This window comes from Poecilia mexicana, unplaced genomic scaffold, assembly GCF_051168715.1.
Source record: "Poecilia mexicana isolate PSO_F unplaced genomic scaffold, ASM5116871v1 scaffold_22, whole genome shotgun sequence".
Classification (NCBI taxonomy): domain Eukaryota; kingdom Metazoa; phylum Chordata; class Actinopteri; order Cyprinodontiformes; family Poeciliidae; genus Poecilia; species Poecilia mexicana.
The window spans coordinates 1589025-1599781 of NW_028263391.1; positions in this window are offsets into that span (position 1 = coordinate 1589025).

The window sequence follows — 10757 nt, forward strand, 5'->3', positions numbered from 1 at the left end:
TTCACCTGCGTTTCAGGAAACAGAGATAGTGATCCCAGCAGTTCATCACCTACGGTTTTGTCAGAGTGAGCAGAAACCTGTGGAGAAGACAACAAACGAGTCATTAAGATTCATTTAAAATGTACTTCAAGGTAGAACACCATAGAGTATAACAGTATAAAGAGCTATGGTAAAGCTAGACAAATTGTTTGGCAATAGTATTTTAAGCAAAGTCCTAGTGATCGCCAACAATATTACTCTTCGGGTCATCTACACACAGTCCTCATAATGCTGTCCCCTGACAGGAACAAGCATTGCTGGGACTGTGTCTATGCTCTCAAACACCCATGACCCAGTGATTGCCAACAATATTACTCTTTGGGTCATCTACACACAGTCCTCATAATGCTGTCCCCTGACAGGAACAGGCATTGCTGGGACTGTGTCTATGCTCTCAAACACCCATGACCCAATGATTCCCAACAATATTACTCTTTGGGTCTTCTACACACAGTCCTCATAATGCTGTCCCCTGACACAAACAAGCATTGCTGGGACTGTGTCTACTCTCCCAAAAACCCATGTCCACTAAAATACCTATCAGAAAAATTAGAAAGATTTCCAAGACAGAAAGCTGTTCACCTGGGTTTCAGGAAACAAGGATAGTGATCCCATCATTTCATCACCTACAGTTTTGTCAGAGTGAGCAGAAACCTGTGGAGAAGACAACAAACGAGTCATTAAGATTCATTTAAAATGAACTTCAACGTAGAACACCATAGAGTAACACTCTATAAAGAGCTACGGTAAAGCTAGGCAAATTGTTTGGCAATTGTATTTTAAGCAAGGTCCCAGTGATTGCCAACATTATTACTCTTCGGGTCATCTACACACAGTCCTCATAATGCTGTCCCCTGACAGGAACAAGCATTGCTGGTACTGTGTCTATGCTCTCAAACACACATGTTCCAATGAATGCCAACAATATTACTCTTTGGGTCATCTACACACAGTCCTCATAATGCTGTCCCCTGACAGGAACAAGCATTGCTGGGACTGTGTCTATGCTCTCAAACACACATGTTCCAATGAATGCCAACAATACTACTCTTCGGGTCATCTACACACAGTCCTCATAATGCTGTCCCCTGACAGGAACAAGCATTGCTGGGACTGTGTCTACTCTCCCAAAAACCCATGTCCACCAAAATACACGTGAGAAAAATTACAAAAATTTCCAAGTTGGACAGCTGTTCACCTGCGGTTCACGAGACGAGGGTAGTGATCCCATTGGTTCTTCTCTTACATTTTTTTCAGAGCGGGCAGAAACCTGTGGAGAAGACAGCAAACGAGTCATTAAGATTCATTTAATATTAACTTCAAGATACAGTAACACTATATATAGAGCTAATGCAATGATAGGTAAGCCAATTGGCCAAAGTATTTTAAACAAGGTCCTAGTGACAGAAAACAATATTACTCTTCTGGTTATATATACACAGTCTTAGAAATGCTGTGCCTTGACAGGAATAACCATTGCTTTGACTGCCTCGAGCAGGTACCTTAGGAGTATTCTTAAAATACATGGTGAAATGTCCTCACTAGTATGTAAACAAGCTATACTGTGCTTATATTGGAGACAGGTATGCTGAAAAAGACAGATATCTAAAAGTTGCAGGAAAATATACAGGACAGTGGGCCCTTAGTACCATGGTTGACAATTAAGCATAACAAAACTCCTCTTTGATTTAATAAAAAAGGGACTGAATGGGGAACAACTTCACACTATTTGTTGTCTGATGTTCCTTCCTGAATACATGCACTTATTCATTACTCACAGTTTTTTTTTAGTTTTTTTTTTACTGCATTGTGTTCTTATCACAATCATGAAAATTAACATAGGGCTGCACTTCTCTTAACCTCAGTTGCAGCTAATGTTTCATATTTTCATATCTGTTTAACTTAGCCAACAATAACATCTACAAAATATTTAGAAAGCACTACTTTATAAAACGAAAATGTTTAACAGTAGACAAGGTTAGCTGCACATGCTAACATCATAACTGAAGTCAGCAGCCATTAGCCCATGTTGCTGTTTTTGTTTCTAGTCGACATCTAGTCAGTTTGAACACAAATGTAACATTCAAATTCCTGTTTTTAAATGGTCATTCCATTTAACACATGGAGTGTTTAAACCTTGTTCTAAGTGGTCACCTGTTCTCAACACAAGCTAGCTTTTGCTCATTAGCTTAATTAGCAAGTGCTGCATGAAAATATATGTTGGTCACATTGCAAATATCAGTAAAAGTTTGCTAACCTTGCTTATGTTCAAAGCACTTTAACAAAGACTTACCTGCATACTTCTCCACATCCATCTGAGTTCCAGTGCAGTATAATTGTGTATCCTCGCAGAGAGTGCAACATCAGTCTTGGGAGGAAAATGACAGGTGGGGAGGGATTAAGGCTCCACCCCTTTTCCTCTCTCCAATTTGGTGTTCTTTGATGAACAAATCATCCACTAGATTTTGTGATAGAATAATTATTTATCCACTACCTGGGACCTTCATGACAGTGATTTCCAAAATTATTACAGATGTCATTTCCATAGTGATCAGTTATATAGTATGTGCAATTGTGTATATCAGGGGTATTCAATTTATGATATCTTAGCAATATTTCATGATGCCAAGGTCTGAAGTAATATATATATATATATATATATATATATATATATATATATATATATATATATATATATATATATATATATATATATATATGGCAGGGAAAGTGTACATGGAACGACATAACCAAGTGGCGGGCATAGTGTACAGAAACATCTGTGCAGAATATGGACTGGAAGCCCCGAGATCAAAATGGGGAACAACCCCAAAAGTGGTGGAGAATGACCGAGCTAAGATCCTGTGGGACTTCCAGATCCAGACAGACAAGATGGCAATGGCGAACCAACCGGACATTGTGGTGGTGGATAAAGAACAGAGGAAAGCCGTTGTGGTGGATGTAGCAATACCAAATGACTACAACATCAGGAAAAAGGAGCACGAGAAATTGGAGAAATACCAGGGCCTCAGAGAGGAACTGGAGAAGGCCTGGAAGGTGAAGACCACAGTGGTGCCAGTGGTCATCAGGGCCCTCGGGGCAGTCACCCCCAAACTGGAGCAGTGGCTAAAACAGATCCCAGGAATGACATCAGACATCTTAGTCCAGAAATGTGCAGTTCTAGGCACAGCCAAGATACTGCGCAGAACCCTCGACCTCCCAGGCCTCTGGTAGAGGACCCGAGCTCAGAGGATGAAGAAGACCACCCGCGGAGGGTGAGAAGGGAACTATATATATATATATACTTAAAAAAACTTAGCTAGGTAGTTGTTTCAGCATCTGCATGACTTGATTTGCTTTTCAAATTAAATGAATTCAGTCTTATTCGAGTACCTTTTGACAATATTTATTGTCATGAAACAGGGAGTTGAACATGTATGTCTCAATCACTGAGTAAAAGTAGGATGTCAAGTCAAAAGAAGAACATAGGTGAAACAAGAAAACTTGTTTACAAGTGACTAACCTCAGAAAAACAAATTGAAGAAAGCTTTATATTTTTGTTTACCATCTGGACTTAAACTATTTAAAAATGAACAGATTTAATAACTGAACATTTTTAGACTTAGATCACTTATTTCTTTTGCTTTCAGTGACAGAAGTGAGTGCTTGCTTGTCATGCCATAATTTTAACCTGTGCTTGAGTGATGTCAGAACCAGTCTCATGTATGTGGATGTGCTCATTGGTGAGCCAGGAACAATATTTTGTTTCTATAATATTCATTGTAGAGAAAGCTGACTCACGTGTCACGTGTGTGGAGCCAAACATAATTAAGATTTACCTACTAAGATTTAAGATTTACCTACTTACCTCAGAGCTGGGAAAGCTTTGAGGACAGTAGCCCTTTGGAGCCAGGGGATCAGTCCTTACAGACTTTTCCTTCATGGATAAATCTGCTTAGACCAGTGTTTCTCAACCCCAGTCCTCACGCCCCCCTGCTCTGCATGTTTTAGATGTGTCTCTATTCCAGAACAGCTGATTCAAATGATTGCATGACCATCCAATACTGCAGAAGCCTGTTAATCACCTAGAGATACAATCCAGGTGTGTGGCAGAAGGGAAATACCTAAAACATGCAGGACAGTGGGGGCGGTGAGGACCAGGGTTGAGAAACACTGGCTTATACTGTAAAAGCTGCACCAGTAAATCAGACAGTGCTCAACAAGATTTTAGGTTGTCATTTTTGTTTTGGGTCCACATGAGACATCATTTTAGTCTAGATGCGGACCAGGGTCCACCTATTAGTGACCTGTGGTGTATATCTTGATCTCATTGGGTCTTTATTCAATTAAATTCAAAAGTAGTTTGCTTATTCAAAACGGAAATTAAATGTTGACGTAACTAATTAAGGAGTTATAATAGATTGTGATGGCTGTGGCCAAGAAAGATCTCCTGTAGCAGTCCGCTTTACAACCAATCTGTAGAAACGTCTGGCTGAAGAGACTCAGATTTGAAATAACAGGATGGTGAGCATTGTCTAAAACTTTTTTTGATTTTATGCAAAATTCCTCTGTGGATCATCATCTTCAGAATTTTAACAGTCGTCCCCAGAACAGAACCAGCCTTCTTTATCAAATTGTTAAGCTTTTTAAGTCCCTGGGTCTGATGCTGCTCTCCCAACAGATGACAGCAGAGGAGACGGTGCTCTCAACAACAGACTTATAAAAGATATGCAGGATCTTGCTGCAAACCTTAAAGGATTTTAGCTTCCTCAAGAAATACTGTCTACTCTGTCCTTTCTTGTAGACGGTTTCACTGTTGAGTTTCAAGTCTAGTCTGTTATCTAGCTGAACACCAAGGTGTTACTCCATTTTCCTTAACCACCTCCACTTCTTCTCCCATGATGGAAATGGGGCTTGATCTAACACTGTTTCTCCGGAAATCAACAATAATCTCCTTTGTTCTATTTTCATTCAGGATGAGATAATTGTCCCCACACCATGCCACAAAGCAGTCCACCAGCTCTCTGTACTCAGCCTCTTGTCCATCTCTGATGCATCCCACAACTGCAGTCAGCCGAGTATTTTCATAGGTGACAGAAGTCAGACTTATCCTGAAAGCATGATGTGCACAGAGTGAAAATGAATGGTGAGAGTACAGTGCCCTGTGGAGCTCCTGTGTTGTTGACCACCTGGTTAGACACACAGTCCTTGTTGAGGCCTCCATCTGTGTCTTCTGAAGTTTCTCACAGAGCAGATCAGGCTGAATTGTGTTAAATGCACTGGAGAAATCAAAGAACATGATCCTCAAAGTGCTGCCTGCTTTGTCCAGATGACAGTGGGTTTGATGAAGCAGGTATGTGATGGCACCATAAATTCCTACTCCATGGCAATAAGCAAACTGCAGGGGGTCCTGATATGTGCTTGTCAGCTTATTCAGGTGGGCCAACAGGAGTCTTTCCGTGACCTTCATGATATGGGATATCAGGGCAGAAGTCCAACAACAGAAGTCCAACAACAGAACACCTATCAGGTTCAGGTCAGGAGATCCATTTCTTCCTACCGTGCCCCTCCAGGTCTCATTGTTATTGCCCAAGTGAGCATTGAAGTCTCCAAGCAGAACAAGGGAGTCCTCAAGAGGTGCACTCTACATTAACATTCAAAGGACTCCAAAAAGGGTGGGTAATCTGAACATGCACATGCACAAACCGTCAGGACCCAGCCCCCCACTTCTAAGCAGAGGGAGGCTACCCTCTCACTCACTGGGACGAACCTCAATGTGTAAGCACCGAGATGGGGGGCAACAAAAGTATGTCCACTCTGGCCAAATGCCTGTCACTGGGGGCAACTCCAGAGAGAAAGAGTGTCCAACCCCTCTCAAGGAGACTGGTTCCAGAACCCGAGCCATGGGTCAAGGTGAAACCGACTATTTCTAGATGGAACCTCTCAACCTTGCACACCTGCTTAGGCTTCTTCCCCACCAGAGGTGACATTTCGCATCCCAAGAGCCAGTTTCTGTAGCCAGGGGTCAGATTCTCGGTTTTCCTCTCTCAAAAGAGGAACATTGGAGTAACCATAGGGTACTTGGTTACCTTCCTGACTAAGGCCCTTCTCTCCTGATTACTCAATTTAGACAACCAACTAGCTCTATACAGAGTACTAGTTGTTCCAAACTGATTCCATTTATGAATGAAGGAGGCCACTGAGCTCATTGGGGCCTTCAAAGCAGGAGAATGTTTTATATCTTTCCCCAGATTTTTGCCTCAAAACAATGCTGTCTCTGAGGTCTACAGACAATGTATTTGATTTCATGCTTGGTGTTTGCATACTGATATCCATTGTCCATTTTGGGACTTTATAAAGACAGGTGTGTGCCTTTCCAGATCTAATCAAATCAACAGAATTGGCTATTACAGGTGGAATCTATTTAAGTTGTAGAACTTAATCTCTGCAATTATCAGTGAAAATAGCTCTATTTCGAGCTTCATGAAAAAGGCTGTGAATACTTATGTATGTAAATTTAATTTCTTAGTAATTCTGTTTTTAGTTAGTTTGCAAAAATCACACATTTTTCACACATTGTGTCATAATAGGGCATTTGTGTTATGAATCTTGAGGAAAGGGACTAATACAATTTGGAAAAATGTTATAACATAGCCAAACATGGAAAAATTGAAGCGTTGTGAATACTTTCCAGATTCACTGTATATATGGATAAAAAGGTGTTGTCCAGGGATGTTCACATAACCTCTTACAAGTCTAAGTCTCTTTTTAGTGAAATCTGCAACATCTAGTGAGTTGCATTACTCTAGGTTAGGATTTAGTTGGGTAAAGTTTGTCCCTATACCTAAGCTATTACATTTGCATGTGATAATTAACTTTCAATCTCCCAATATTTATTAACAACTATCTTTTAATCATTCAAAATTTAATTTACAATCCAAAAATATGCTATGGCCAGTAATACCATACCATTAAGCCACTGAAATTTTTAGACTCAATATTATCAATCCTCTTACATCCTTCAGTATACTATAAAACCATAGATTAAAGATTAACTTTGTTGAAATGAATCACTCAACAGCCAGTTACAGATTTAGTACATCTAAAATAATCAGTGTTTTAATTTAGCCAGATTTGCATTCAATAAAGTAGCATATTTTTAGGAGAATTGTTATTTAACACACATTTTCCTGACAAAAACCTTCATTACAGGGACCCGCATATGCTGGCCAATCAGCGTGTCTAAAAAGATACACATGTGTGAATTATTCATGAGCAAGTGCAATACCAAGAGTTACCACCCGGGGCGCAAATCGATACACACATTATACACACATGTCTTGTAATTGTGACTTATGGGGACTTTGCCTGATTTTTGGAATTTAACCCTTTGACATCCATTCAAACCCCCTCCAATCATTTTTATGTTGCAAGAATTATGAGGACATCGGCACTGTCCCACTAATTCAAAATGTCCCGTTAGTGTTGCGTGTATACAGGCGAAATGTCCTGTTAATTCACCTGTGCAAACACACACACACACACACACACACACACACACACACACACACACACACACACGCACACACACACGCACACACACACACACACACACGTTCTCCATGAAGGCAAATTAAATGAGTCAGTCCCTTGTTATTTCCTCACACTTACCTTGTTCCTCTTACACCAGGGAATATCTGAAAGACCTGTGTTTGTTTCAGCAGGAGTATTTCCCAACAGTTTGTGTATGAATCACTTCCATCCTTTCTCCTTTCATTTCAGTCCTCTGTTCCTGCCTGCAGTCCTTCAGGTAAATTAACCCCCTGCTGGTGATGCAAATTCAAAATGTTCCTTTCTCAAGCCCACTCATACACGTCATTTCATTTGTTCCAGACACATCATCATTCTGAACACGTTCCAGAAAATGCTAATTTAGTTATGTTTGTAACCAAAAGAAAACTGATTTTAAGAACATTTCTAGGATTAGAGGACTAATGGATCTAGAGAAACTCACCCATGCGTTTATCTTTAGTCACATTCTCTGACCTACATGGAGCTCAGCCAGTAGTTAGTTTATAAATCACTGAACGGCTTAGCACCACAATACATTAAAGATCTGCTGTCGTATCAACCTTCCAGACTTCTTAAGTTTTCCGGTTCTGGTTCTGCTCTGCATCCAGAACCAGAACCAAACATGGAGGAGCAGCATTCAGCTTCTATGCATCACAAATCTGGAAAAACCTTCCAGAAAATTGAAAAACAGCTGAAGCACTGAGGTCCTTTATGTCAAGGCTAAAACCCCTGTTTACAGTTGCTTTTAAGCCATAATAAATGGGACATTGACCAACATAACTCACGTGTATTGATGATTTTAACAACAGCACCTGACAAAATGTAATGTCTGATTTTGTTTTTCATAACTATTGACCATATGATGTGTTTATAATGATTTTTATTTTTTCATGATACAAAGCCCTTTGAACTGCCATGTTGCTGAAATGTGCTGTACAAATAAACTTAGAGACAGCTGTCGGCTGAGGTTTTAATGACTAACTGTCTTTTCTTTACTTCATCATTTTATCCTAAAGGTTTGAAAACTGGTTTGGCTCCATTTCTTTCCTAGATTAAGTCACTGAAGTTGCTACTTCTGCTGATAACTTTTTATTTTTCCTGTGACATGCAGTCAGTCGAGACATTGACTGAACGTCAATGTCTCGATGTAATCTACTGGGTTTTGTTAGATAAAAAAAACATCTTAAGGTAATTTGAATAACAAGCTGAACTTGATTGCATTGTTTGATGACAATTATCAATTAGGAATGTAAGCAGTTGACTTGGAATCTGTCTACATGTTTGGATTCAAATGACTTTCTTTGGAAACTTCCAGCAGTTTTGTAAATTGGTCCTATAGACATAAACTAAGCTGAATTGAATTAATTCCAGATTTTCTCCAGTTATTGGTGACAACTTGCACTGAGCCATGCTGTGCTGTGGAAAAACCTGGAATTTTAGCATGGGTGTGTAAAACCTCTGGAAAATAAGATTAAAATAAAAAAGCACAACATTAAAGGCAGACAATAAAGACCTGGCAGTTCCAAAGAGCTACATGAGTGAAGAAAAGTTTTAGTATCACCTGGTTACGTATGTTCTGCATAAATTCAAGGAATGATTTACTGCTTCAAATTCAGCTTTTGCTCTTCCTTTCATGTGTTTTGGCCAACATAAAACTGTGATTGACAAAGTGAGAAGCCAATATCTGTATTCAGCAGCTGTGTGTGATGTTCTTGTTCCTCACCATAAAGTCTGCTTTCATCAAGAACACTTTGGTAGCCTTTCTCACACAGTATTTGAAATATCCCATATTGTGTCATATCTTCCAACCAATCCACAAAGGTCTGTTTGAATCAGAGGTTCTTCTTTGAATTGAATGGGGAAAAAATATGCAAGGTTTCATTTATTACCCTTGTATGTCTATTCAGTCTTCGTAGTTCCATTCTGCAAGTGTGTGTTTCACTTCCTCTGCATCAGTCGATTGTTCGGATGGGATTAGCATGCCAGAAATGCTAAAATGCTCATAATAAATACAACAGACCAAGCGATGAAGAGACACAAAAGTCCAGCTGTGGGAAGAACATGGGAAGAATGCAGGAAGAGTGAGGCGGATCTCATCTTGCAGAGAAAAACTTCCAGAGCATGGCCCGGGTTATTACCATTTAAATTACACGCACACACACACACACACACACACACGCACGCACACACGCACGCACGCACGCACGCACGCACACAGAGGAAGAAAGAGACTAACTGGCATTTATTGGGATGTTGCACAAACATAAATCACACTCACACACACTCCTTTGACTGTGTTTGATTGGGTGTTTTTGAAAGAAGTTGGCTCCTGCCTGGTATTTTTCCTGCTTATCTGTTGGCTGATGAAATTAACTTAATTGCTTATTGGTATTTTAATTAAGTTTCTTTCTCATTGGGATTTTGAGTGATTTTTAGGAGTATTTATTGCCATTTTAATGAAGTATTATTTAGCTGCAGACTCAGTGGGAGAGCAGCTGAACAGGCATACACACAGCAGGTGGCCTAAACACACACTCACACACACGCACACGGAGGCATGCACACACACCCTACAGACAAAAATCACTGCACCACATGCATCCACGATAACATGAGTACATTTTACACAAACACATATGGCTGAGTATCTCTTTGCATTCTGTTGGAGTATCACTGGAGTTTATGACAGTAAGAAGAAATTGAATAACTATACGATGCTACATGAAACAAGGTAAGATACGTGAGAGGTGAACTTTGTATGAAGTTTGTGTTTATGCAAACCACTGATGTAATTCTGTCAATGTCTTAATAAAGTTAAAAGAACCACTGTCAGGTTGAGGGACCTTTTAAAGTGTTATTATTCAGTCATTATGTAAATACAGCATCCAGCCTCACACTCAATCATAAAACCAGTTCACACTCAGGCGTTCACTATTCTAACAATCATTTATTTGGCCCTGTTGGAATTGCTTTTACTTTCCTGGTGGACGGGGTTTCTCATGCTCAGGTGTGACAATATGAAGCCATTGTTTGTGACTTAACAGAAGCTGCTGCTGAAGACCTTTAAATTGATTTTCTTTTAATTCTATTTGGAGATAAATGCGAAATGTAAACATTTTTGAAAGGGGACATATGAAAAATCCACT